The sequence below is a fragment of the Scylla paramamosain genome, chromosome 4, assembly GCF_035594125.1.
Source record: "Scylla paramamosain isolate STU-SP2022 chromosome 4, ASM3559412v1, whole genome shotgun sequence".
NCBI lineage: Eukaryota > Metazoa > Arthropoda > Malacostraca > Decapoda > Portunidae > Scylla > Scylla paramamosain.
In genome coordinates, this window is record NC_087154.1 from 25,467,027 (window position 1) to 25,492,715 (window position 25,689).

The following is a 25,689-nucleotide window of genomic DNA, read 5'->3' on the forward strand; positions in this document are numbered from 1 at the left end:
CTCTCTGCTTCTTTTGCCTCCCTTGCCCTCACTTGCTTTCTCTCTTTCGCCTCTTACTCTTCTGCTCTCCTGTTTGTTTACTTAATCTTCCTTCCTTCATGATGTTCTTTCTGACTTCTTACTCCTCTGGCTGGTTATTCTTCCCTTTTGCTCTTAGTGGCTATTCCTGCTGTCTTCTTACTCTCTACTTAACCTCTTACTCTTCTGTTTACTTCTTCCTTGCCTTATTGTCTTTTATTTTTATTATCTTCTTTCTGAAAATTCTACTAGATCTATTTTTTCATTTTTTCTTATCTTATATTCTTTGCATCCTTGTATTCCTTAGATTCTGTCTTTCCTCCTCTTCTGTTTATTTTTATCGTCTTCCTTCTTCTCTTTCTGTCCTTCCTTCTTGCTTCCTCACCTCCTTCCTTACTTCTCCGTGCATCCCTATCTCTTTGCCTCTCTCTCTCTTGCATTTTTTCTTCCCTCCCCTCCTCCCCCTGACAATCCCCTCAGCATCCACCTCTCCCCTTTCCTCCCTCTCTCTCTCTCTCTTTCTCTCTCTTTCTCTCCCCACCTGGTCCTATCTTTACCAAAACAACGGACACAAAGAACATTATCTCGGCGCCGTGCTAATTCTCCAGTTTACAAGAGTCCGCGTCCTTACAGTGTTTCCGTGTGCGTGGTGCTCGGGACGCGACTTGGGTTAGGGAGACACGGTATTTCGCTTGGTGGTTCTTGGTAGGGGTGGTAAGATGATGGTGGCAATGATGAGGGTGATGGATGTAGGTGGTTGTGCAGGAATATTTCTTTAAATTGATGGTGAAACTTTCTGTGGAGCTTGGTTATCTCTGCGTTAGGGTCTTTCTTTTTCTGTTGTTTGACTATGTGAAGAAGTATGTGAGTTCGCTAAGAAATCTATGGTAAGCGATGCTCTTAAATATCAGCTTTTTGAACTTTTTATCATCATTGCATTTAGGACTTGACATTTAATCGTTAACAGTAAAATTAAAGGCCTGGAGATGTAGAGCTTGGTCTTGAATAAAATATAGTAAGTGTATTGAAACTTACTACGTATGCTGGACTGGTGATGTATATTTTGCTGGCTTGCTCAGCGGTGACAGGGATGAAAGGACTTGAGGAGAGAGGCGGCCAGGCGGAGACCCAGATAAAACAGATGTCAAGGACTCTTATTATGAGGTCAGGGCAACGAGACGAACCCTTGTATCCTCCCCCTCCCCTTCCCTTCACTGCTTACCATCCCTGCCTCCCCTCCCAGTCCCCCCTTCCTCTCCTTTCGTGGACTGTCTCCTCTGGTTTATCGGCGCGCTGCATAGACGCCACTTCTTTCGCTCCTTTTTAAGTTTACATATAAAGTGTTGCGAGTCGGGGCGTCCGCAAGGTTTACTCCGGCTATAATCGTCCTCCTCACCAGTAAATGGAGACATCTAGCCCATTAACTCTACAGCATTACTGGAACGTCTTGCTAAAAAGCTTTTCAGAAAACTTTTGCGTCCTTCCTTCACTCGGCCCATTTTTCTCCAGGTCCATTTGGCCTTCCCCTCCCGTGCCCCAAATGCCTCCTCCCCCTCCCTTTCCTTCTCCTCCTCGCCCTCCTCCTCCTCCTCCTCCTCCTCCTCCTCCTCCTCCTCCTCCTCCTCCTCCTCCTCCAACTCCTCCTCCTCCTCGCCTCTAGTCTAGATTTCCCTACACGACGCAGCTTCTAATGGATTCTCTTCCCTAGGTCCTGCTGTGCTCTCTCTCTCTCTCTCTCTCTCTCTCTCTCTCTCTCTCTCTCTCTCTCTCTCTCTGTCTCTGTCTCTCTGTCTCTCTCTCTCTCTCTCTCTCTCTCTCTCTCTCTCTCTCTCTCTCTCTCTCTCTCTCTGATCATCCTATTTTGTTTTGTCATTGTTTCTTTGGTTTGACTTTCCTCTCTCTTCTTCTATTTGTGCTCTTGTTTATTTAGATTTAACTTCTTTTTCTTCTTCTTCTTCATCTTCTTTTTTTCTTCTTTTTCTTTTTCTTCTTCTTCTTTTTCTTCTTATTCTTATTCTTTTTCTCTCCTCCTCCTCCTCCTCTTCATTCCTTGCCACCTTTACCAGCTTTCAGACATTGCCGTCATCTTCTCTTTATCTTAGTGCTCTCTCTCTCTCTCTCTCTCTCTCTCTCTCTCTCTCTCTCTCTCTCTCTCTCTCTCTCTCTCTCTCTCTCTCTCTCTCTCTCTCTCTCTCTCTCTCTCTCTCTCTCTCTCTCTCTCACGTCTTGCATGAGTGGGAGACAAATTGAAGCAGCTGCATGAGAAAGCAAACGTCAAATTAACCAAATATCGGGACGAGCATTTCTCAACGTGTCGCGTCGTCTGCTGCTTAGGATCTGCTCCCGTCCCTCCGCTCCTCCTTTCCTGCCTCTGCCTTGCGAGTGTTCCTGAAGGTGCAGTGGTCGAAGTACTTGTAGAGGCTATGATGTGAAAATAAAAATAGTTGTGCATGTTTTTTTTTTTTTCTGATTTGTAGGGGGTGTTTTTTTTTTGTGTTGATTTTATTTTTTGTTTATTTTTTTTTTTGTTTGTGTTGTGGAAATATAAGAGCCAATTGTGTTAAGTGTGTTTTGTGTGTGTGTCTTTGTGTTTTAGTGTGTGTGTGTGTGTGTGTGTGTGTGTGTGTGTGTGTGTGTGTTAGTGTTGTAAGACTGTATATGTTGAGTGGATCTCTCTCTCTCTCTCTCTCTCTCTCTCTCTCTCTCTCTCTCTCTCTCTCTCTCTCTCTCTCTCTCTCTCTCTCTCTCTCTCTCTCTCTCTCTCTCTCTCTCTCTCTCTCTCTCTCTCTCTCTCTCTCTCTCTCTCTGCAAACCTTACTGCCAGATAAAATGAGGCGACTCTATTAGGCAGAGAAGCGTGGAGGTGCCCTGCATGTTCCGTTTTTATTAACCTTGCCGCTCACTTCCCGACCTCGCTGCTCCTCCTCCTCCTCCTCCTCCTCCTCCTCCTCCTCCTCCTGCGCTTCATCCGCCTCTCTTCTAGTTGTTGTTGTTGTTTGTTCTTGTTCTTATTCTTGTTCTCCTTTTCTGTTTAGTTTTCACATAGTTGTCCTTCCTCCTCCTCCTCCCCCTCCTCTTCCTCCTCCTCCTTATCCTCCTTCTTCTCCTTCTCCTCCTCCACGTGTTCCTCCCTTTGTGCTAAGTGTGCCTCCTTTATGTATTTGTCTGTCTGTAATTCAACGCGATGATTACTCATACCCCACACCTGTGACTGCTGGCAGGGAGTGCGCATGTCTGTCATCCCCCTGTACGCACGCCTCCCTGTGTGTGTGTGTATGTGTGTGTGTGTGTGTGTGTGTGTGTGTGTGTGTGTGTGTGTGTGTGAGTAAAAACTGCGTGATAAGAAAAAATAGTCTGTCATCGTCCTCAAAACCCGGCCAGCTTCATCCCTCCCGCAGATCACTTTAAGGGTAAAACTGTCCCGCCGTACTTGAACTGTCTGCTGCCGCTTCTTTGTTGTTTATTGGCCAATGGGAGACGCTGCTGCCGAGGAGGACATGGTCGGTGGTGAGTCACGAATTTTGGTGGTGGTGAGTGTGTGTGTGTGTGTGTGTGTGTGTGTGTGTGTGTGTGTGTGTGTGTGTGTGTGTGTGTGTGTGTGTGTTAACGAGAAATGCCATTATTATAAGTACTAAAATATTTTCGCCACAAAATGTTTATCGTGCTCAGGTATTATTCTGTGTATAGATCGTAAAGTATTTTGCCAAACAAACTTTTTTTAGTCTTGCATAATAAAAACTCAAATATAAAGAATGTCTTCCAAGGGAGAAATGGCCGAATACAACTTTTTTTTTTCATGTACAGGGTATCCCAGAAACAAGTGCAAGCTGCGGGGCTGTGGTGAGGCTCTCGCTGCACCGCGGGGGTCGAGGGAAGTAGAAGCGCCTGCCATTCCTTAACGATAGAAGTAATGATACTGAAAACATTTTGATTTTAGTTTCCCCACCAGAGAGGGGACTTTCCCCCTCTCCGCCCTTTGGCCATTTTGTAGGGAGGGCGGCAAGGAGGGGAAGCAGCGGCTAGAGAACCGACTTGCCTTCCCCTCTGAAGATAAATCGAACCTCCTGATATATTGGCGGCGTTTTTATGTTGTGCGCCAACATTTGCCAGCAAGATGGGGGCCGGGGACGGACGCAGTTTATGATAATGGGAATACGGCCATTCTATATTTTTACGCACCATAAAAGGTCGAGGGAAAGAGGTGGGTTTGGGCGAGATACGAGAGAGAGGTGGACCGCCGCTGCTCTCCTCCCTGATCAATACAACATATGCATTACTCCTGAAATACGACGCGCCACGATTTATGCTGATGATCTCGCGGCCATGACTCAGTTTGTTGTCTAAATGCTCCTGTGGGAAGGGAAGGGCCGCTGCTGCCATCTCCGCCGGGACTCCGCGACACGACACCTTCACACACCCACACACACACACACACACACACACACACACACACACACACACACACACACGCACAGGCAGCATTAACGTGTGTCTCCGTGCTGAGGGTGACACGGCCGAGGGGAGACACACAAGTAATGGCACATTCGTTGCAACTCTTTTCTCTCTCCATAATGAGCCATCCAGTAATACTTCCTCCCTAGTGTAATAAAAAAAAAGGGTCCCGGATTTAATTTCCTCAAAATATCCTGTTTTGTTTCCTTCCTTCCTTCTTTCCTTCCTTCCTTCCTTCCTTCCTTCCTTCCTTCCTTCCTTCCTTTCTTTCTTTCTTTCTCACACTGTTTCTCGCTTCCTTACTTCCTTCTTTTCTCCCTTTCTCACTTCCTTCCTTTCTCACTCCCTTTCTTCTTTCCATCCATCCATCCATCCATCCATCCATCCATCCTTTCCTTCCTTCCATCCTTTCCTTCCTTCCTTCCTTCCTTCCTTTTTTCTTCCTTCCTTCCTTCCTTCACCTTCTTGCTTCTCCCATGTCTTTTTCTCACATTCCTTGCTTCCACTTTCTTTTTTATTTCCTTTGCTTCCTAATTCTCTTTACTTCTTTCTCTTTGCCTTCCATTTTCTCATATTTTACCTTCTCTCCTAACCTTGTCCCACTTTTCCTTTCTTCTTTTCTTCACTTTCTTCTTTCGTTTCTTCCTTTCATTTCTTTATCGTTTATATTTCCAAACATCTTTTGTGCAGCGAATGTAACAGAGGAAATTTCTAAATACAATTATTACCTTACTTGGGGATGATTACCTAGCTTGGTACTACTACTCTCTCTCTCTCTCTCTCTCTCTCTCTCTCTCTCTCTCTCTCTCTCTCTCTCTCTCTCTCTCTCTCTCTCTCTCTCTTACACACGTTTTTGTAGCATCCGGATCATTCAACTTACCTTTGTCTCCTATCCCTGCGTATCATCTCATCACCACCAGCACCTTCTTGTGGCATACTGAGGGCACTGATGAGGTACCGAAGGGCAGCGTAGCACCGCCTATGCCTTCTTGCCAGTGCCGCAGTGGTGCCAGCGGAGGAGGGCCAAGGGTCTGGGGAATAGAGGAAAATCTCAGGTTGTGTGGCGGCCCGCTCGTTTATCATGATGACAAATGGGTCTGTCCACAGGCTATAGGGAGGGGAGGAAGGCCAAGAGAGAGTGAGAGAGGGAGAGAGGAAGGGAGTGAGAGTGGTAGAGCACAGTGAGGAATGTCCATAGGCTACCAAGGTGATAGGTTACCCTTGCTGAGTCAGGTAGAGGCTCCCCGTACGTGAATAGGCGGCATCCGTGATACTCCAGAGGCCGGGGGAGGTACAAGAGGCAAGGATGGAGTGAAATAAATGATGAGGAAAGTCGTAGGCTCCCCAGAGAGTGGTATAGGGAGGCTGTAGGCATTGAGGAGCGATGCTTAGTGAGTCTGTGAGGTTTAAACGCTTCTTCAAAGGCTTAGAGAGGTTTAGAGAAGTTTTGCACAGGAGGTTCTATTCGAAGTTACGTGTAAATGTATGCATGGTGTGGCGCCCGGAGTGTTAGGCAGTAAAGACGTAAGGGGGGAATGCTCTTGAGGGATGAAGGAAAATACTTTAAATAACGTGAAATTGAAGGGTGAAGTGAAGAGTTCATTATGCGACGATCGTGAGGAATGACTGAAACTTGTGATGGCGGGAGGAAGAAAGCGTTGATGACGAGGAGGAGGAGGAGGAGGATGATGAGGAGGAGGAAGAAGAGGAGGAGGAGGGAGAGGAGGAGGTTAAGTTAGAGAGAGAGAGAGAGAGAGAGAGAGAGAGAGAGAGAGAGAGAGAGAGAGAGAGAGAGAGAGAGAGAGAGAGAGAGAGAGAGAGAGAGAGAGAGAGAGAGAGAGAGAGAGTTTATTTTTCACTAACAGCTGTTATTCTTATCACATAAAGCACACTAAAATCAATACAAATTAATGCACGCACGCCAGAGAGAGAGAGAGAGAGAGAGAGAGAGAGAGAGAGAGAGAGAGAGAGAGAGAGAGAGAGAGAGAGAGAGAGAGAGAGAGAGAGAGAGAGAGAGAGAGAGAGAGAGAGAGAGTGTGGGGGGGGAGATCAGCCTTAGCCTCAACCCCAGCCTCAGCCTCAGTCTCAGCCTCAGCCCTCAGCATCATCCAGCGTCTCTCCTTCCGTCTGGTGTCCACTAATCCCGTCCCTGGCGCATCCCCGGCACGGAAGAACTTGCATAAGTCACTCGCTGGCGGGAGTCTCAGGTTGCTGTAATTTGTCGGAACATTAGTCGCGGTGATGGATGCCGCCCACCACTGCCCCTCGCGAGCTCCACGCCGGCATAAATTTCGGAGGGAGGCTGCTGTTGTTTATGGCGCGTATAATCCATAGATTTGTTTCATCATAGGAAAGACCGACCCTTCCCTCCTTCCTTCCTTGCTTCTCTCGCATACTTCAACTTCGGCTTGGGATGTCTTTTTTTCTTTTCTTTTAAGGGGAATTTGGTTCATGTTTAGTTGTGAGGGATATTTGACTGGTTGAGCTAAATAAGGGATCGGATTAGGCCTAAATTCACTCTTGTAGGTTCTGAAACATTGACGATTGCGAGCTGAATGTTTGTAGGCGGATAGATAAATGGATATATATAAAATGGAGGAAGGAAATGGATAGCTTAGTAATGTAGGCTAAAGAGCAACGAAAGAAGTAATGCACAGGAGAATGCACGCGCAGAGAACTGACGAAAGAATACTTTTTCCTTCCTTCATGTTCTTCCCCCTGTACCAATTGAAAGAGTAATGCACAGGACATAGCGAGCTGAGGGCTGACAGGGGATACTTTTTCTTATATTCATCGCCCCCCTGTACTTCAGCTGATCGAAAGAGTAATGCACAGGACACAGCGAGCGGAGAACCACCGGGGGGATACATTTAATCTTCTTTCTTATTATTCCCCCTTTACCTCAGCCTATCACGTGGGGCCAATACCCGCGGCTCCCGGATGAAGCTGTTGACACATGCCGCCATTACTGCGTCCTGGTGGGGCGGTTCAGAGTCGCCGCGGTCATTATCTCTCCTATATTGCTTAGCATCAAGGGATCAACAGGTGTTTTTTGTTAACCTTTTTCTTTTTGTCTTGTTTTATCGGTGAGCTAATTTTGTGGGCAGGGTAATAATGAAGAAGCGGGACAATGGCTCCACCAGAACCCTCTTTGTCCTTCATTGTCTTCTCGTCAAATTACCTTCGCGGGATGTTTTTTTTTTTTCATTGGAGTGGAGGAGGTTTTAGTGTTTTTTTTTTCCTTTTTTTTTTGTATTATGAAGTTTATTCATCTATTCATACACACAGACAGTTATGCACACGCGCTGGCACGTCTACATTGCATCACTGCTCACACAAATACACACACACACACACACACACACACACACACACACACACACACACACACACACACACACACACACACACACACACACACATATACATCAGATACGATAATTGTTTACAGCAGCAGCCACCAGAATTGTCAAGAGTCATTCCAGTCAAGAGAGAGAGAGAGAGAGAGAGAGAGAGAGAGAGAGAGAGAGAGAGAGAGAGAGAGAGAGAGAGAGAGAGAGAGAGAGAGAGAGAGAGAGAGAGACGTAAATAGATCGGGGGAAAAAAAATGTTTATGAAGAGAGCTATTAATTCATTATCTTTTTTCTTTAAAGTTTTCTCCCTTTCTTTTTCGTTCGCGTGGAAGGTGAAGGGGAAGAAAACGGTACACTGACTGTAGGTTGTTGTTTGTGGTGGCGGCGGTGGTGGTGGTGGTGGTGGTGGTGGTGGTGGTGGTGGTGGTGGTGGTGGTGGTGGTGGTGGTGGTGGTGGTGATGAAGATGAGGATCCCTTGTTATTGTTGTGATCAGTAGTGTTGATTGTATTATCCTCATTTGCAAGGTTGTCTGCATTCTCTCTCTCTCTCTCTCTCTCTCTCTCTCTCTCTCTCTCTCTCTCTCTCTCTCTCTCTCTCTCTCTCTCTCTCTCTCTCTGTCTCGCGCGCGCGCGCGCGCGCGCGCTCGCTCGCTCGCTCGCTCTCTCAATACAGATATACTTTCCTTTTTCTTATACTTCATTTTTTTTTTCTTTTCAGTTTCCCCTTCCCTTTGTCTCTTCACCACGGTCTCAGGAACAATAATTAATTCGGCCTCGAGGAATTACAGCAGTTTCTTAATCTCCCCGGCGTGTTTTTTCTTCCTCTCCATAAACTTGACGAGATTATGATAATCTTGAGAAATTTGTGTTGCCTTAATGCCTGTATAACACCTGTGTGCGTGTATGTGTGTGTGTGTGTGTGTGTGTGTGTGTGTGTGTGTGTGTGTGTGTGTGTGTGTGTGTGTGTGTGTGTGTGTGTGGTGGAAAGTTTTTAGAAGTATCGAACTTTTATTATACTACTTAAGTTATAGTTGAATCTATTATCATATGACAAAAATAGATGTTTTTTTTTAAATTTTTTATTCGAATATGTTGTTACTGATGTTTTTCTTTTCCTTTCTTCTTCTAACGTTATCATGCTTGTAATTTCAGGTGAATCACATCTACGTTGCCTCCGGAGTCACCTCGCTGCATCTGTGAGTGTTAAGTGATTACCTAGTTGTATTTCCTTAACTGTAGTACAGAGGAACTGAATCAAGCTCGCATTGTCTTGTCTTCGTATCTAGTAATTACTTTGTTTTTAGGATTTTAGTCAAGGCCATCTCTGTATCTGCACATTTATTCAGTTCTTGGCCTTACTCTATAAAATTTAGCCGTGTGTGTGTGTGTGTGTGTGTGTGTGTAGGTGTTATTGGGGAATCACTTTAGTTCATGCCGTATAGAAATGCGTGGAGTCATTAAGGTAGCGTGGGGAAGGCCTCGATGAGTGCCTCCAGGTGTGGCGTGGGAAAGGCTTTACAGGTGGCGCTTAACGAGGAATATTTAGCCTGAAATTATAATTAAGCTGGCTGTGAATATTTACGAATTTATGTTTTTTTTTTTAAATTTCTTTATGGGTATTCATGTCATATTTCGAGGAGCCTTTAGAGAAGAAGAATATCCTCATCAGTTTCGAAAATACTAGAAATATGGACATATATAGAGAGCAGTTAAGTAGGTATAGGTTTATATAAATAATTCGTATATAAACTTGTATAAGAATAAGGCGTATTTGCTAACTATTGCTTTGAAAAGTTCACCACCATTCTTGCTTCTAGGCGGAAAACAACGATAAGAGGACAAAAAATAAGAAAAAAAAAAGAAACCAAAAATATATTACAGTTAAATGACACCTAAAATATGAAACAACGAGGAAATAAAGTAAGTGAAAAGCACAGCCAGGTTCCACCACCACCGAAAACTAACAATATCAATGATGGGTATTTATACCTTAGAATTTTAGATCCTCTTGTTGCAGTACTTTATATCAACCAATCAATAAGTCAATCAGTTGGTCAGTCAGTCAACAGTCAATCAATCAATCAATGAACCAGTTAATATCACTTATACCTATAACATTCACACCTTTAACAGTTCACACACCACGTCCTTCTGAATGGGCGTGGTGGAAAGGTGGTGAGGGACCGTCCACCCACGCCTCTCCATGGCTCTTGGTGGCGCCTGAAAGCACACATTTCACTTCAAGAATGTAAGGTGGAGGTGGGCAGAGAGAGAGAGAGAGAGAGAGAGAGAGAGAGAGAGAGAGAGAGAGAGAGAGAGAGAGAGAGAGAGAGAGAGAGAGAGAGAGAGAGAGAGATAAAATAAAATTCAAGTGAAATTTAACATCGACGTGATTTGAATATTGTTGTTGTTGTTGTTGTTGTTGCTATTATTATTATTATTATTTTCATCATCATTATCATTATCATTGTTATCATCAGTTTTATTATTTTATAATTTCTCTCTCTCTCTCTCTCTCTCTCTCTCTCTCTCTCTCTCTCTCTCTCTCTCTCTCTCTCTCTCTCTCTCTCTCTCTCTCTCTCTCTCTCTCTCTCTCTTTCTCTCTCCCCCTTCTTTCCCTCCCTCCCTCCCTCCCTCCCTCCCTCCCTCCCTCCTTCTTGCCACCCACCCAAGCTCCTACCTTACCTTCCCCACCTCCCTCTCTCTACCCACACCTCCGTATACCCTCCACAAATCCACTCAAAGCACCCTTCCTCTAACCCTCCATCCTCCCCTCAGTCACCCCTTCCTTTACCCTTCCCCTCACCCGTACCCACACCACCTTCACCATCTCCTCCATCACCACCACCACCACCACCTCCACCTCCACCACAACCTCCACCTCCACCTCCACCACAACCTCCAGCCGTGTCGCCGCGTCTCCCCCTCGCACACAGGCAGTCGACACCATTCTAGAGAGCCTTTGATATCCAAACTTGACAGGGGCGGCCAACTTGCTCAAGGAGGAGAACACCCAACCTCTGAGTGGATTTCAATGAGCCCAGCCTCGCTCCTTATTACATTCCGATTAGATTGTGGTGTTGAATTTCCTTGCGTCCTCTTCCTCCTTCCTCCTTCCCACAGCCGCCGCCGCCGCCGCCGCTGCCTCCTCCTCCTTCTCCTCCTCCTCCTCCTCGTCCTCTTCCTTCTCCTTATTCTCGTTCTCCTTGCTTTCTATCTCTCCTTTCTGCTTTCTCATTCTCTTGCTAGCTTCTCTTGTAGACACCTTCTCCTTCTCTTCTCCTCTTCTGTCTTTCTCCTTCTCGTTCTCCTTATCGTTGCCCTCGTCTTTCTTTCCTATCCTATAGTTCTCCTCCTTCCTTCTCTTCTTCGTTCCTCTCTTCGTATTTCTCAATGTTGTCATCGTTTTCCCTTTTCGTCTTCCGTCTCTTCTTCCTTCTCCTTCCTTCTCTTCTCACCACCAACACCACCGCCATCACCACCACTACTACCACTACCACCACCATCGTCGCAAACACCACATCCTCCACCACCTCCTCCGCTCCTCTGCATGGTGTTGTCGCTGCTGCTGTTACTGCTGTTGCTGCTTTTGGTTGCCATGGCTGTTCTTGTTTCCTTCTCTCGCTCTCTCTTTCTCTCTCCTCCTCCTCCTCCTCTTCCTTTCTTTAACTTTTGCTCCTAGTCGTTGTGGCAATTCTGGCTTTGCCTCTCCTGTTCATCTTCATCCATCTATTCCTCTTTCTCCTCCTTCTTCTTCTTCTTCTTCTTCTTCTTCTTCTTCCCCCCGCCCCCCCCCTCTCTCTCTCTCTCTCTCTCTCTCTCTCTCTCTCTCTCTCTCTCTCTCTCTCTCTCTCTCTTCCTTCTTCCTGTACTTCCTTCTTCTCTCCATATTTACCCTTCTCTTCTAATTTTCTGGATATTCTTCTTTTCCCCTCGTCTCTTCCTCCCTTTCTGACAATTTCACTTCTTATTTGTCTTCCAATTCGTTCTTCCCCCCGCCCCCCCCCTCTCTCTCTCTCTCTCTCTCTCTCTCTCTCTCTCTCTCTCTCTCTCTCTCTCTCTCTCTCTCTCTCTCTCTCTCTCTCTCTTCCTTCTTCCTGTACTTCCTTCTTCTCTCCATATTTACCCTTCTCTTCTAATTTTCTGGATATTCTTCTTTTCCCCTCGTCTCTTCCTCCCTTTCTGACAATTTCACTTCTTATTTGTCTTCCAATTCGTTTTCTTTCAAGACGAAGGATTGGAATTTGAAAATGATCCCAGATGTAATTATCACCGTTCAAAAGGAACATTACCTCGACTAGCGTGGGAGACTCGGGAAGTGTCACAGCGAGGAGAGTGTTGGAGCGATGGGTAAAGAGAGACTGATCATGCATTACTCTGACCTGTGACCTACATTTTCAGTGCTTTTCTTTTTTTTTTTTCCCACTCATCTTACGTATTCTTTCATTTTCGTTTGTCGTTAATGCAAAGACTTTATCTAGCGTAGCCATTAATTTTAGGGGAAAGAGTATTACAGTTACATCAAGATGGACGGAGTTACACACACACACACACACACACACACACACACACACATATATATATATATATATATATATATATATATATATATATATATATATATATATATATATAGATAGATAGATAGATAGATAGATAGATAGATAGATAGAACCAGGAAAGGGAATTAAGTACGCCACATATGAGAAAAAAGAATAAGGGATTCGAACCTGTGAACATAAGTGCAAGAAGCAGCTTTGCATCTGAAGTGAGTAAATAAAGCGCCAATAAAAAAAATAAAAGCAACTATTTCTGTCAACATCAGTAGAAATAACAGAACCATTACCGCCAGCAGTATCACCACGAAATAACGATAATAACAATTGGTATATACGTAAGAGAGAGAGAGAGAGAGAGAGAGAGAGAGAGAGAGAGAGAGAGAGAGAGAGAGAGAGAGAGAGAGAGAGAGAGAGAGAGAGAGAGAGAGAGAGAGAGAGAGAGAGAGAGAGAGAGAGAGAGAGAGAGAGAGAGAGAGAGAGAGAGGCAACAATGGCATCCCTACTTTTTTATCTCTGTTTTTTAGTACCTTAAATAGTGTATAGGGCGGCGGGAGGACCTGTGTGTGTGTGTACTGTAGTAGTGGTGCCAGGGGGGTGTTAAGCTCCGTATGGCAAAGGTCACGAGAGTTTAGGACAGTCGAGTATAGGAGCGGGTGATGAAAGCTTAAATGTCAGTAGAAAAAAAAAAAATAAATAAAAAAATAAAAAGGGTAGATAAATTAATGAAAGATAAAATGAAGAGGTTGACTTAACTAAGAGCCGTTTTTTAATTAATTTATATGACTTTTTAGCCCCTGACTGCCCTTCATCTTTGAGAGTGTAAAGTTAGAAAATGGAAGATCAGGATAGGGATAAACAGTATTCCCAGTATTCCCATTAGAGAGAGATTAAGAGAGAAAAAAAGGGTGTCTAGAGAGAGAGAGAGAGAGAGAGAGAGAGAGAGAGAGAGAGAGAGAGAGAGAGAGAGAGAGAGAGAGAGAGAGAGAGAGAGAGCACACAATGACGCTGGAGAGCCGGCCGAGGTAGATTGTGGGAGGGACAGTCAGAGGAAGGGAAGGAGCGAGGAAGGGAGAGAGAGAGAGGGCGAGAGAGAGAGAGAGAGAGAGAGAGAGAGAGAGAGAGAGAGAGAGAGAGAGAGAGAGAGAGAGAGAGAGAGAGAGAGAGAGAGGGAGGGAGTCTGACCGCTTGCTGTAATATATTGATTTTCGTTGTGGTGGGGCGATGGGGCTCTGGCGGAGGTGAGGGAGGGAAGGGAGAGAGAGAGAGAGAGAGAGAGAGAGAGAGAGAGAGAGAGAGAGAGAGAGAGAGAGAGAGAGAGAGAGAGAGAGAGAGAGAGAGGGGACACTGGGGTGGGTGGGAGGGAGGGTGACGTTTGTTGTGGAGGGGGGTGTGAGGGGAGAGGAAGGGAGGCTGAAGGGGGCAAGAGAGAGAGAGAGAGAGAGAGAGAGAGAGAGAGAGAGAGAGAGAGAGAGAGAGAGAGAGAGAGAGAGAGAGAGAGAGGGAATGGACCTCGACCACACCACTGCTGCCACTGCGCCGCATCGACACACACACACACACACACACACACACACACACACACACACATCGTCCATGTTGTGCTTATCTTTGTCCTCCTCTGTCTTACTATGTTTCCGCCTTCTCTTTTGGCTTGTCTATGTGTCCGTCTGTGTGTCTGTGTGTCTATGTATACACTCCTCCTCTTCTCCCCCTTCTCTCTCTTTCTCTTCTCGTCGCTCCCTTAGTCTAACCTTTTCCTCCCGCCGCGGCTGTGTTGTGGGGCATACGGAGGGGGAGGCGCGACAATGAACCAATACAAAGACTTCAGACAGCGGCAAGAAAATCAATCAGTCTTTGCGTCATCAAAAGCTCGCTAGCTGGAAATCGCGATGCAGTACACACGAGGAGCCTAAAATAAAATCCTGGGAAATATGCCTCTGTTTGTGTTTGCGTGTTAATGTGTGTGTGTGTGTGTGTGTGTGTGTGTGTGCGCGCCATTACTGTCGCTGGTGTCTTTTTGTTACAGGGTCTTTTTTTTGTCACTCTTAGTTTGCCTAGTACGTGATCTTATGGTATACGCGCTGGAAAGAAAGTAGAAATAGAAGAGCCATAATAATCTTTAAGCGCTTCTGGTAAAACACCTCTTCGTGCTTTTTTTTTTTTTTTTGGACTTTCATCCTTTTTTTATTATCAACTAGAAATATAAAATGTAGACCTTTTATATCACTTCTCTTTTCGCATACTTCTTTATTAATTCCAGCGCTGTAAAGGGAGATTAAAAGAGCTAAATATTCCGGTAAACTGTATGCAAGGAAAGGGAGAGGGAAAGAGATAGAGAGAGAGAGAGAGAGAGAGAGAAAAAAAAAAAAAAACGGGGAAACTTGAGAGCACGAAGTTTTTGCTTTCTGAAGCCCATCACTGACGAGTCATACAGCCCTGTGAATATTTTACGGCGGCGAGGTAGGTAGGCAGGTTTGCGGTGCATTTTTTCATGAGTACACGGCAGGGAGTTTTTTGGGTCTGTTAGGGGGGGGGGAGAGGGATGTTGCTGTAAGGGAGTAGATAGAGGGCGATGGTGGTAAGTGTGGGGCATATAGGAGGAGAATGTTGAAAGGGAGTGGAGCTTAGAGAGAAATGATGCTGGAATGGAGTGGAGCATAGAGAGGAATACTGCTGGAATGGAATGGAGCATAGTGAGTGATGGTGCTGAAAGGGAGTGGAGCATAGAGCGGGATGATGCTAAGAGTGGAGCTTAGAAGGGAATGATGCTAAAAGGGTAGTGGGGCATAGAGAGGAATGCTACTGGAATGGGATGGAGGATAGAGCGGGATGGTGCTGGAAAGGAAAGGAGCATAGAGGATCCTTAACCAGTTAGAACATTTCCGAAGGGTTTCATTGGATGCTAGTGGACAGGATTGAATAGTATACGAGGATATTCTTTCTGGTGGTGGAGGGATCGTTTTTCTAGCGTTGTGTGGATGTGAGAGGGATCGAAAGGGAGTGGAACATTGAGGAACCCGAAACTCTAGAGCCGGAAGTTTGCCGGGGCCATCTGGGTGGATGGAATGAAGTAAAAACCAAGGAACTGTCTATGATAGCACGCTAAGTAGGACGTGTGTGGCTGTGATGGTAGTTAAAGTAGTGGAACTGAGACACTGCTAGGGCTTCGTGGTGGGATAAGAACATAAAATCATAAAAAAAAAAAAGATAATAAAGGAAGCTGCAAGAACACAAATTCTACACATGACGATCCCTGAATAAAACTTATCTTCCTCCCTGCATCCACCAATCACCCCAGTTGATGGACAAGATTAAGCGTACTGAGGAACTCTTCATGTGGTTGAGGAACATTATGGGGATGTGAAAGTGTGTAGTGGATATGGTGGAGGGAGTGAGGTAGCGTTAGTGTGGAAAAGGATGAGGATGGGACATGTGGTGGGAGGGCGAGGGAAATGAAGCGAGGAGGAAGGAAGGTTAGATAGATGAAGGAAGACTCAAAGGTAATAAGACGAGAAGGGAAATCTGCACTTCAAAGGCCCTGAGTGAGGATATACAATGGTTAGGTTAGGTCTAGTTAGGCTAGGTTAGAAACTGATAAAAATACGAGCATCTATAACTGGGGAAGCAATATTGATGGTGTTGATTTTAGTTTCAAACCCTCAGACATCCAGTACCAGGCCGATGATATGCTTGATTTGGATCTTCCCGCAGCATCTAGAAATCGCTGCCTTTTCACTGCGCAGCTTTGACTCAGTGGGGGAATAAATCGAAGTGACCGGAATGAATGAGGGTTCGAAGTGAGGTAATTTTCGAAGTACGAGTACAGTTCTTCAGCCAGCCTCTCCCTTCATCTGTCTTCTGCCCCCTCGACCACTTCTGCCTTGTGCCTCCTGCCTCACCTCCTTCGGCTCCTTCCTGTTTGTTCCTCCTGTCTCTACCCTTTGTTCTCTTCTTATTCATCTTCTTTTTGCTCCTCGTGTTTTTTCCTACTTCTTGTCCTGTTCCTCCTTCAACTCCTTCCTGCTTCCTCCATCTGCTCATTCTCTTTTTCCTACTCTCCTTTCTGCTTCTCCTTTTTCACGCCTCTTCTGCTTTCCTCCTCCTTTCTTCTCTTCATAAATTTTCTTCTTGTTTTTCTTCTTCTACTCATCATCTTACATTCTTCCTTCTCCTTAACCTCTATCACCATCCCTAGCTTATATCTCCTCCTCCTCCTCCTCCTCCTCCTCCTCCTCCTCCTCCTCCTCCTCCTCCTCTTTCTCTTCTTCCTCCTCCTTCAACACAGATCATGCCTGTCTCGTTATCTCGAAGCCCAAAGAATAATTAGTCCAGAGGTTAATAAGCTGTGTGGTAATTATCATCATGACATTTCTTTGCGCTTCTCGCGGTAAATAATGAGCGTTTGTATCCAGGTGTGTAACGCGACTTAATGGGTGGCAGCGAGGGAGCGAGGAAAGGGGGGTGGGGGCGAGGAAGGGTTACCTGTCGTCACTTTTTTATTTATTTATTTATTTATTTATTTATTTTAGGGAAGGAGTAAGGGTGCGTGTGACAGGCGTCGAGTGTTGTGGGTATTAAGAAGGATGTTGTTGTTGTTGTTGTTGTTGTTGTTGTTGTTGTTGTTGTTTGTGAAGGTGGTGATCTTTGTTGTACTGAGATATGTATTGGTTATTACTGTTAGTGTTGTTATCGGTGCACAGAAAAAGAAAAGATGTGCTAGCCGAGATAAAAAAAAGCTAAGAATAATTAATACATAAAAAAAAGGAGATTCCCAGAAAAGAGTCATGTTATGCTTGGAGAAGGAAAATAATAATACGGGAAACACGCACAGTTGACAACTTCACGTCAAACTATGAGTGAATTATTTTTTTTTCGAATGATTAGTACAGCATATGTATGGAATAGAACACATTTAGGTTATAGACAATTATCTTAAACAGCCCCCACCCCCTTACACACGTAAATCAGCGTAATCAAAGAATGGCGTGAGTCGCGTCGCCGAGGCTGCGTCAATACTGGCGAAATAAAGAGAAAAGTGGCCAGATATCCATTCAGGTCGCGACTCGCAGCCAGTGAGCGGCTCCTACAAATTATCCTGCTCGCTGCCAGGACATAATAAACCTCGCCTCGCTGCATGGACGGCTTTCCCGCAGCGGTACAGGAGTGCGTCAGCCTTGTGGAACCGCCGCCCGAGGCCCCACTGGCGGGCTGACTCCGGGGCACCAGCTGGCAGGTTTCGTCATACGCCTCCAAATTACGAGATACAAATGTCCATATTCTTAATCACCCACTTGAGTAATTCTAACAAGAAGCAGACCAATCACGGGCTTAACTGATTTCCTACGACCCCATTTGACCTTGGAATTGGCCCCGTAAGCGCGACGGAGCCCTTAAACTGTCTCCTAGGAATGCTGACTTTAAGGCCTGCTGGGGACCCTTAGGTACGCGTCTGGCCATCAGGGTCCCCGGTGCTCCTTTCTCCGTCAGACGTCGAGTGACTCCTTGAGGGCGCGTGTCACCCCAGGCTGCAGGCCGAGGCGTGTGCAGCAGCAAGCCACCTGCTCCAGGGGCGAGGCGAGACGAGGCGTTGTGCAGCCCCGGCCTCGCGAGTTTGTGATTCACGGCGAGGAAACACCCTGGAATTGTACCAGCTGAGAGAGAGAGAGAGAGAGAGAGAGAGAGAGAGAGAGAGAGAGAGAGAGAGAGAGAGAGAGAGAGAGAGAGAGAGAGAGAGAGAGAGAGAGAGATTTTGTAAAGCCATTTTTTGTATAGAAGGAGCCGGTTAAGGGGTAAATATTGAAAAAAAAAAAAAAAATTGAAAGAAATGCTTAATTTTAGAAAAGGGCTTCATTCTTTCTCTTCCTTCACCACTCGGGTATACCTGTCGGAATCATGTTCGTTGTATGTCAGTGAAAGACAACTTTATTTACTTCACTATTCCTTTCTCATACACATTTGCAGAAACAGTTCCAAAACAAAATGTCCCTTAGAATTAGCGCTTACTGTTCAAACTTATGCAGGTAGTTTGAATTCATACATTAACACTGTCTTGCTCTCCGTCTAACAATAATAAAGACTTGGTAAAATTTCCGCCACAACATCTCAGAAAACTATTATATCTTTAATTCAAAGAGAACAGAATTTACTGACTATTTTCGTAAACATACAAATCGAGGCTTCTCACTTTATTAATTTACTTTTTTGTTACTATAGCTGCGTTGTTTCTTCTTCCCTTCATCCCTTGCTCTATTTCTATCCCTCTCTCTCTCCACATCTTCGTGTCTTCCTCCTAGCGGCGTCCTTCCTCTCTTCTCATATTTCTCTCCCCCCTCATAATCTTGTCTCAGGGTCTTCCTCCTCACCTCCGCCTGCTGACACCCAGATAAGCCAAACAAAGTACACCTCCACCTACTCACTTCGCCCCTCCTTGTCCTCCCTTCGTCCTCCCCCCTCTCTCTCTTGTTCTCTTACTCCTTCTCAACTTTCTCCTTCCTTTCACTTCTCTTGCGCTTTCCTATTCTTCTTTTTCTCCTTTATTCTTCTTCCCTTCAGTATCTATCTGTCTATCTCCTGGTCTTCTTTCTCTTTTTCCTTTTTCTATCTCTCTTTTCTTTTCCTGCTTCACTTCCTCTGTTCTACCACCACCACCACCACCACCACCACCACCACCACCACCACTACTACATCCCCCCCTACTGCCGCCCCCATCACCATTACCTCCCCTTCCTCCCCCTCGTCCTCCTGCTCCTTCTTAACCTCCTCCTCTTCTTCTTCTTCCTCCTCCTCCTTTACATCCCTCTCTTTTCTCTTGCCTCCATTTCCCTTCTGTCTTCCTTCCGTTTTTTTCATGCCTAACTTTGTCAACTTTTATTTGTCGTCTCATCTTTCGCCGTCTCATTTCTTTTCTTTCTTTATATTCCTTCATGCATCTCACCAACGCATTCTTTTATCTTGTCCTCACTTCTTATTTTTCTCGCCACGCCCCTGTCCTACTCTCTCTCTCTCTCTCTCTCTCTCTCTCTCTCTCTCTCTCTCTCTCTCTCTCTCTCTCTCTCTCTCTCTCTCTCTCTCTCTCTTACCACTGTTGAATATTTTCCAAACAGTGCTTACCTCCTCCTCCCCCCCTCCTCCTCCTCTTCCTCCTCCTCCTCCTCCTCCTCCTCCTCCTCCTCCTCCTCCTCCTCCTCCTCCTCCTACGTCATCCCGTTCCACTCTTTCCAGTATGTTTAGCTTAGTTCGATGCTTTCAATTCCCCATTACTTCCGTCAAGAATTTGTTTTGCTTTCTCTTATTTCCTTAGTAAGAGGGGAGAGTATTGGTGGTTCGTTAGTGTGACTGTTGCGCTAGTTGTATGTTCATGCAAGTCATATTTTTGTGTTGCGTTGTGTTTTATTGGAGTTTTGAGTAGTGTAGGGAATGTAGCGCTGGTTTGTGTTGCTGATTGATGGGTTATTTAAGGAGATTTTTAACTTGATCTGTAGATGTATAGATAGATAGGTAGATAGATGGATAGGTAGGTAGATAGACGGACAGACAGACAGATAAATGGACAGGTAGATGGAAAGATAGATTACTTACTAGAAATTTGTAGGTCTTGTGATGTGGAAATATCTGTCTGTGGTATATTTTGTGTACTGTCAGAATGATTTAAAACTTGTGTTTGTGTGTGTCCGATAAACATGTTTTGATAATGCAGATGATGATAACAGAATTAATAGTAATAATAATAATAATAATAATAATAATAATAATAATGATAATAATAATAATAATAATAATAATAATAATAATAATAATAATAATAATAATAATGATAATGGAAAGAAAAGTAGTAGTATTACCAGTAGTAGTAGTAGTAGTAGTAGTAGTAGTAGTAGTAGTAGTAATAATATTAATAATAATAATAATAATAATGATAATAATAATAATAATAATAATAATAATAATAATAATAATAATAATAATAATAACAACTGTGTGTGTGTGTGTGTGTGTGTGTGTGTGTGTGTGTGTGTGTGTGTGTGTGTGTGTTTTGTCTAATGTGTCGCTTTTGTCTTAGTGAGAAAAGGAGGGAGCCGCCAGCACTAACACCAGCCTGCGAGGTGACGAGGTGACCTTTACGTGTTCCCAAAACAATAAATGCACTTTTGGGTTTTGTGATGCGTCGAGAAAGAGGAGGAAGAGAAGGAGCAGTAGTAGTAAGAGGAGGAGAAGCAGGAGTGGGAAAGGGAGGGTGGAGGAGGTGATGCTAGTGGTAGTGGTGCCGTGTCCAGCCCTGGAGGTAGAGGAGGAGGAGGAGGAGGAGGAGGAGGAGGAGGAGGAGGAGGAGGAGGAGGAGGAGTAAGTGGTGTCCCTCACTACTGCCTCTTTAAGAATCCAACCTGATGCCTCCTCTCCTCCCTCCCTCCGTCCCTCCTTCCCGCCCCTCTCTTCCCGTCACCGCCTCGTCACTTGAGAACACTGGACACTACCATTCGAAAAGTCTCGCTCGGGATCCTGAAGGGGGAGAGAGGACGCGTTTTTCTGAGATGCGAGAAAGAGTGATTAAAAAAGATGCTGAGGGTGGAAGGGGGAAGGGGTCATTATGTTCCTCACTAGGTAACTGTAAAGAAGATTGTGATGAAGCAAGTCAAAGAGGAAGGAAGAGGAAGATGGGATAACTGGATGAAGAAAAGGGGAGGAATACGATAAGAAGGAAATAGTAGAATGGTGAAGGACAGGCTGGCTATATACAACTTTCCTCTCGCAAAATCAGAAGAGAAAAGGACGATGAAGAAGAATCAGAGGAATGGCAACGAGAAAAATAAACTTAATGTACAGCTCGTCGATATATTCTACTTCTCTCTCGTAAGACCAGGCAGACGTTCACAACTTCACATCACTTGACCCTCAGGGCACCACCGACCATACTGTCTGCTCCCCTACCCACCTCCCTCCCTCCTCCACGCCTCCTCCACCCAACGTGAGTCTCTCCTTCCCCGACACACTCTTGCAGTATCACATCTCACATTCGAAATGGGAAATGAAAGATAATGCTGTAACTTACAATCATCATATCTCAGGCATGGCGGTGACTGAGCGCGGGAAAGTCTGGGGTCAGCTGGTGGAAGCCATCCCCGGCGCAGGCGCAGAAGCTCACCAACTACCTAGCGGCCTTTCTCCAATTGTCAAAGGACTACGTGTATGCGAGATAGCGAGGGAATTGCATTATATACTATATTTGCAGCATGAAAGACGGCCGGGAGTATCATTTCCTGTGATGTTGCCTCTATTAGATGTGAAGTATTTACTGTTGTCACTCAGGAACCTTTCACTACAATGGTTTACAAGTTGAGTCTTTATTAACATCATGAGGATCTACATTCAGTACCTCAACCGTGAAGTATCCCAGTGATGCTGAATATAAATGTTTCATATTTCAGGGAGCGAGAATTCCTGGAGTCTCCCTCTCTTGGTTGTCGCCAGCGGGGCTCTGGAGGTCTCCGGAGATTGCCATCGGGACAAGCCTGGATCGGATTATGAAAATGAGACGCGAGCTGCTGGGATGAGCTATATTCATATCGTGTTGTGCCCGCCTGGACCTCGCGTTGCTATGGATACCGAAAAGGGGATGCTGTGTATTGTTGCCCTTGTTGTTGTTTTCCTGAGGGGATCAGAGGGGATCTGTATCGTGTGCGACTGTCCAGCGCGACGAGAAAAGCTACCCTCGGCTTTATTTTCAGCGATTTTTTGTGGTTAGGCGGCGTGACGTAAGCCTGATGGGAGACCTTACGCCCGCACACGATATATCAAAGAGCATAAAGAATGAGTGATCTTACACACTCTGAAAGGCCATCTCCGATCGAAATGTAGGGGAAATTGCTAACCGAAACCCGGGGCTTCATGTGACCGGTTGTGTCCCCCGAGGCACCACTGCATTATGGGTAGCCGAGCACGTGTTCCGATCCCCTCCCGCGGCCCGCTCCTCCGCGCCCTGTGTCCCTCAGGGAGGAGGCACACCGCTCACAGCACTCACACTGCCCATCACCCGCGTCATGCTGGGGCACGTGATGGCCTGGACTCCTCATGTAGCAAATTACAAATCAGAAAACTCGTAATCGGAGGAGACTCTCTCGCAAGAGTATTGGGACGCGATTGGAGGGGAGCTGGGGTGGCGGGCGAGTAAGCTGATTGGCTGAGCCAGCAGAGGGAAGGAGGAGGGGTGGAGAGCTGTTGTCACACAGAGGCAACTCCAAATAATTTAACTGTGATCAGAGCTGCTTAGTTACTGAATACTTAAAAGGGAATGTACCCAAGCAAGGTGAGGCAAGGAGAGGGAAGCCCTTAGTGTGGTGCTGGAGTGTGCCAGGGCGGCGACACGAGGTGTGCGTGGCGGCGCATCGTACCCTGGCAGCGGCGGGGACCGAGGCGGGGGAAGGGGGGATTAAATTGAATGATGGAGACAACACTAGACTCACAAAATATTGGATGCTCACCTTTTCGAATTTTTCCTACATTTCTACACCCAAAGAATTGCTTCTCCTCGTGACTCATTGAGCACGGGTGATTTAACATCTCCCGCACCGCTCCTTCGTTAGGCGTCCGGGAGGTACGATAACCTTGCGCCTGCACCTTTTTTTCGGGCGCAAAAACGTTCATTCATGATTATTCTTTGGCTCTTCCAATAAATGCACGTAGTGAAGGACAACTTTAAGCACGCGTCAGTGAGTGTATGGGAGGTGTGGCTGGCTGAGCAGGACACATTGCCTCGCTAAGGGGAAGCCACCGCTGACGATTTTTTTTACTGAGGACTGGTGGCAGGCGCGTTTTTAAGCTTGGGCTGACCACGTTTTAGTGTAGTTTGGCTCACGTGGCCCAGGCAAGACGAAGAGGAGGAGGGAGGAGGAGGAGGAGGAGAGACGAGAAATGAGAAGGACGGGAGCGGCGGTAGCGGCGACAGCGGCGGGTGAGAGGCGGCAGACGGGCCACTCAGCCGACACACTCCTCCGCCTCGGCCTCCGTATTTCTCCTTCTTCCACTCTGCCACACACTCGTAACAGTTCCTGTAAATACCGGGTGTGTCTAAGGGGCCATGTCGCCCTCCCCCCCCGCCCTCTCCCCCCTGGCTCTGAACCAGCGCCACACAAGATCACATCATCTCCCGTACTGGCAGACGAGGCGCGGCTCAGCTTCCCGGCAGGAGTCTAGGGTTCGCCGAGTGTGTGTTTTGTTGCGGCTCTGTACTCGGCGGGCGGCGAGCGCCTGGCCCATGTCCGCTGTTCGCGGCAACCGCTCACACAAATAGTATTGTTAATGCAGTACAATGATACCTTTTTTTTTTTTTTTTTTACCCGCTTATTACTATTTTCAAAATTAACTAATGGTGCGCTGCTGACAGGAATGTAGACCCACCGTCGACTACTGTCCGCCGTCAAGTAGTGGTTATAATGAACGACGCTGGACAATAAAACTTGTGATATTGTCACAAACACAAGTATGTGCTTTGTACATACCTGGTCATCATAATTATGTACTTATGCACATTCATGTAATATATTCATGTATACAGATAGTCGATGAAGAATCGCGTACTTATCTTTTCATTACCCACATTTTTGTTGTAAAAGAACTGTTATATATATATATATATATATATATATATATATATATATATATATATATATATATATATATATATATATATATATATATATATATATATATATATATATATATATATATTTCTCTCTCTCTCTCTCTCTCTCTCTCTCTCTCTCTCTCTCTCTCTCTATATATATATATATATGATATCTACTCCATTTAATTTAATAAGTAAACTCCTTTGTGTAACTCCATTTAATATTAGTACGTCAGGAATGTTATTTTTGTAGTGAATAATAATTTAGGTTATATAATTTATATTAAGTACACACACACACACACACACACACACACACACACACACACACACACACACACACACACACACACACACACACACACACAAACTGGCCTTGTTAGAAGCTTTCCCTCGCCCTCCTTTACCTTCCCTAATCCCTCCCAGACGTGTTAATTGGGATCATAATTTGGCGTCCCGGTAATGAAGGATCCGAGCCACGTCCCTCACGCTGACCCGAGGAGGCGCTGATGAGGGCACCGGGGAGGCGGGCGGGCAGCCGAGGACGTGAGTGGATGTGGGAGGCAGGAACTTCGAACGGAATGGAGCAGGCTGGAGGAAAGGGCACGATGGAGTGAAATGGGACAGAGCAGAGTGAGGCAGACGCGATAAAGTTTATTACGAGCTTTGCAGAGATGAGGAGGGGCAGGGCACAGGGTGATGTGAAGTGTGGAAGGGTGAGGGGGGAGCAGGATGTGGTGTAATGGTGTTGGATGAGGCAGGGTAGAGGCAGAGAGGTGGACCATAAGAGGGTAATGGTGTGATGGCGTTTGTCAAGGCAGGGTGGAAGCTTTGAGGGTCTAGTTGGGTAAGATGTGGTGGTGGTGGATGTCGCAGGGTAGGGGCATTGAGGTGTGCAAGGCAGGGTAGGATGTAGTGGTGCAGGTTGAGGTAGGGTAGGGATAGAAAGGGGTGGTCAAGGCAAGGCAGGATAGGGCGTAGTGATGCAGGGTGAGGCAAGACGGGCAGGGAGAGGAGGGTTAGGTAGGATAGGACGTAGTGATATACGATGAGACAGGGTAGAGAGAGACAGGGTTGGGCAGGGTAAGGTAGGGTGGAAGGGTGCGGAGGCTGAGGCGTTGCACTTATGCATACAAAGGACGTGTTTGTCAGTATTCTTTATGAACTAATTTTCCTGTCAACACTCCAAGTTGGGTGCCAGAAGCGGTCCGCTCTCTTAGGCCTACTACTTCCACCTTAACATGGGCCTACTATTATATTCTAAGGAAATTCTGATACAATGTCCCAGAAGCTCCTGGTCTGAATGCTGGATGGCGTCAGGATGGAGGTGGATGTCCTCCTTTAGTCTCTACTAATGTGGAACGCCAGAAAATCACTCTCCCGGAAACCAACTGGCAACTAAACTTTTTTGTTCAGAACCTTTTCCTTCTTCTTTTTTTTTTTTCTGCCTCGAACCTGACCAAATACAAGTAACTTTTAATGTAAATGAAGACGTGAAATATTAAAGGAAAACCCAAGGCAGCAGTAGATAAAGAAAAAAAGAAAAGGGAGAAAAAATATTGTCAAGTGGAAATCTGTATTCACCACAGGTAGTTAATTTTTCTCAAGATGAAATGGACGAGTTAATGTTTTAATTAAGCGGAAGAAAAGACACGGATGCATCATTGGTAGTCACGGCAAAGCCCTGAG

At 45.7% G+C, this 25,689-nt stretch overlaps 2 long non-coding RNA genes across 3 annotated transcripts in view; one reads left to right on the top strand and one right to left on the bottom strand.

The window, feature by feature from the left end:
• Positions 1-25,689, top strand: part of LOC135099913 (uncharacterized) — a 160,871-nt gene that overhangs the window by 66,942 nt on the left and 68,240 nt on the right. For both annotated transcript variants that reach the window (XR_010268438.1, XR_010268437.1), the window contains exon 3: positions 8,977-9,020. This is a non-coding gene — a long non-coding RNA (uncharacterized LOC135099913). The remainder of the gene's footprint in view (positions 1-8,976; positions 9,021-25,689) is intronic.
• Positions 1-25,689, bottom strand: part of LOC135099914 (uncharacterized) — a 110,854-nt gene that overhangs the window by 64,550 nt on the left and 20,615 nt on the right. Inside the window, exon 2 of the long non-coding RNA XR_010268439.1 lies at positions 5,351-5,501. This is a non-coding gene — a long non-coding RNA (uncharacterized LOC135099914). The remainder of the gene's footprint in view (positions 1-5,350; positions 5,502-25,689) is intronic.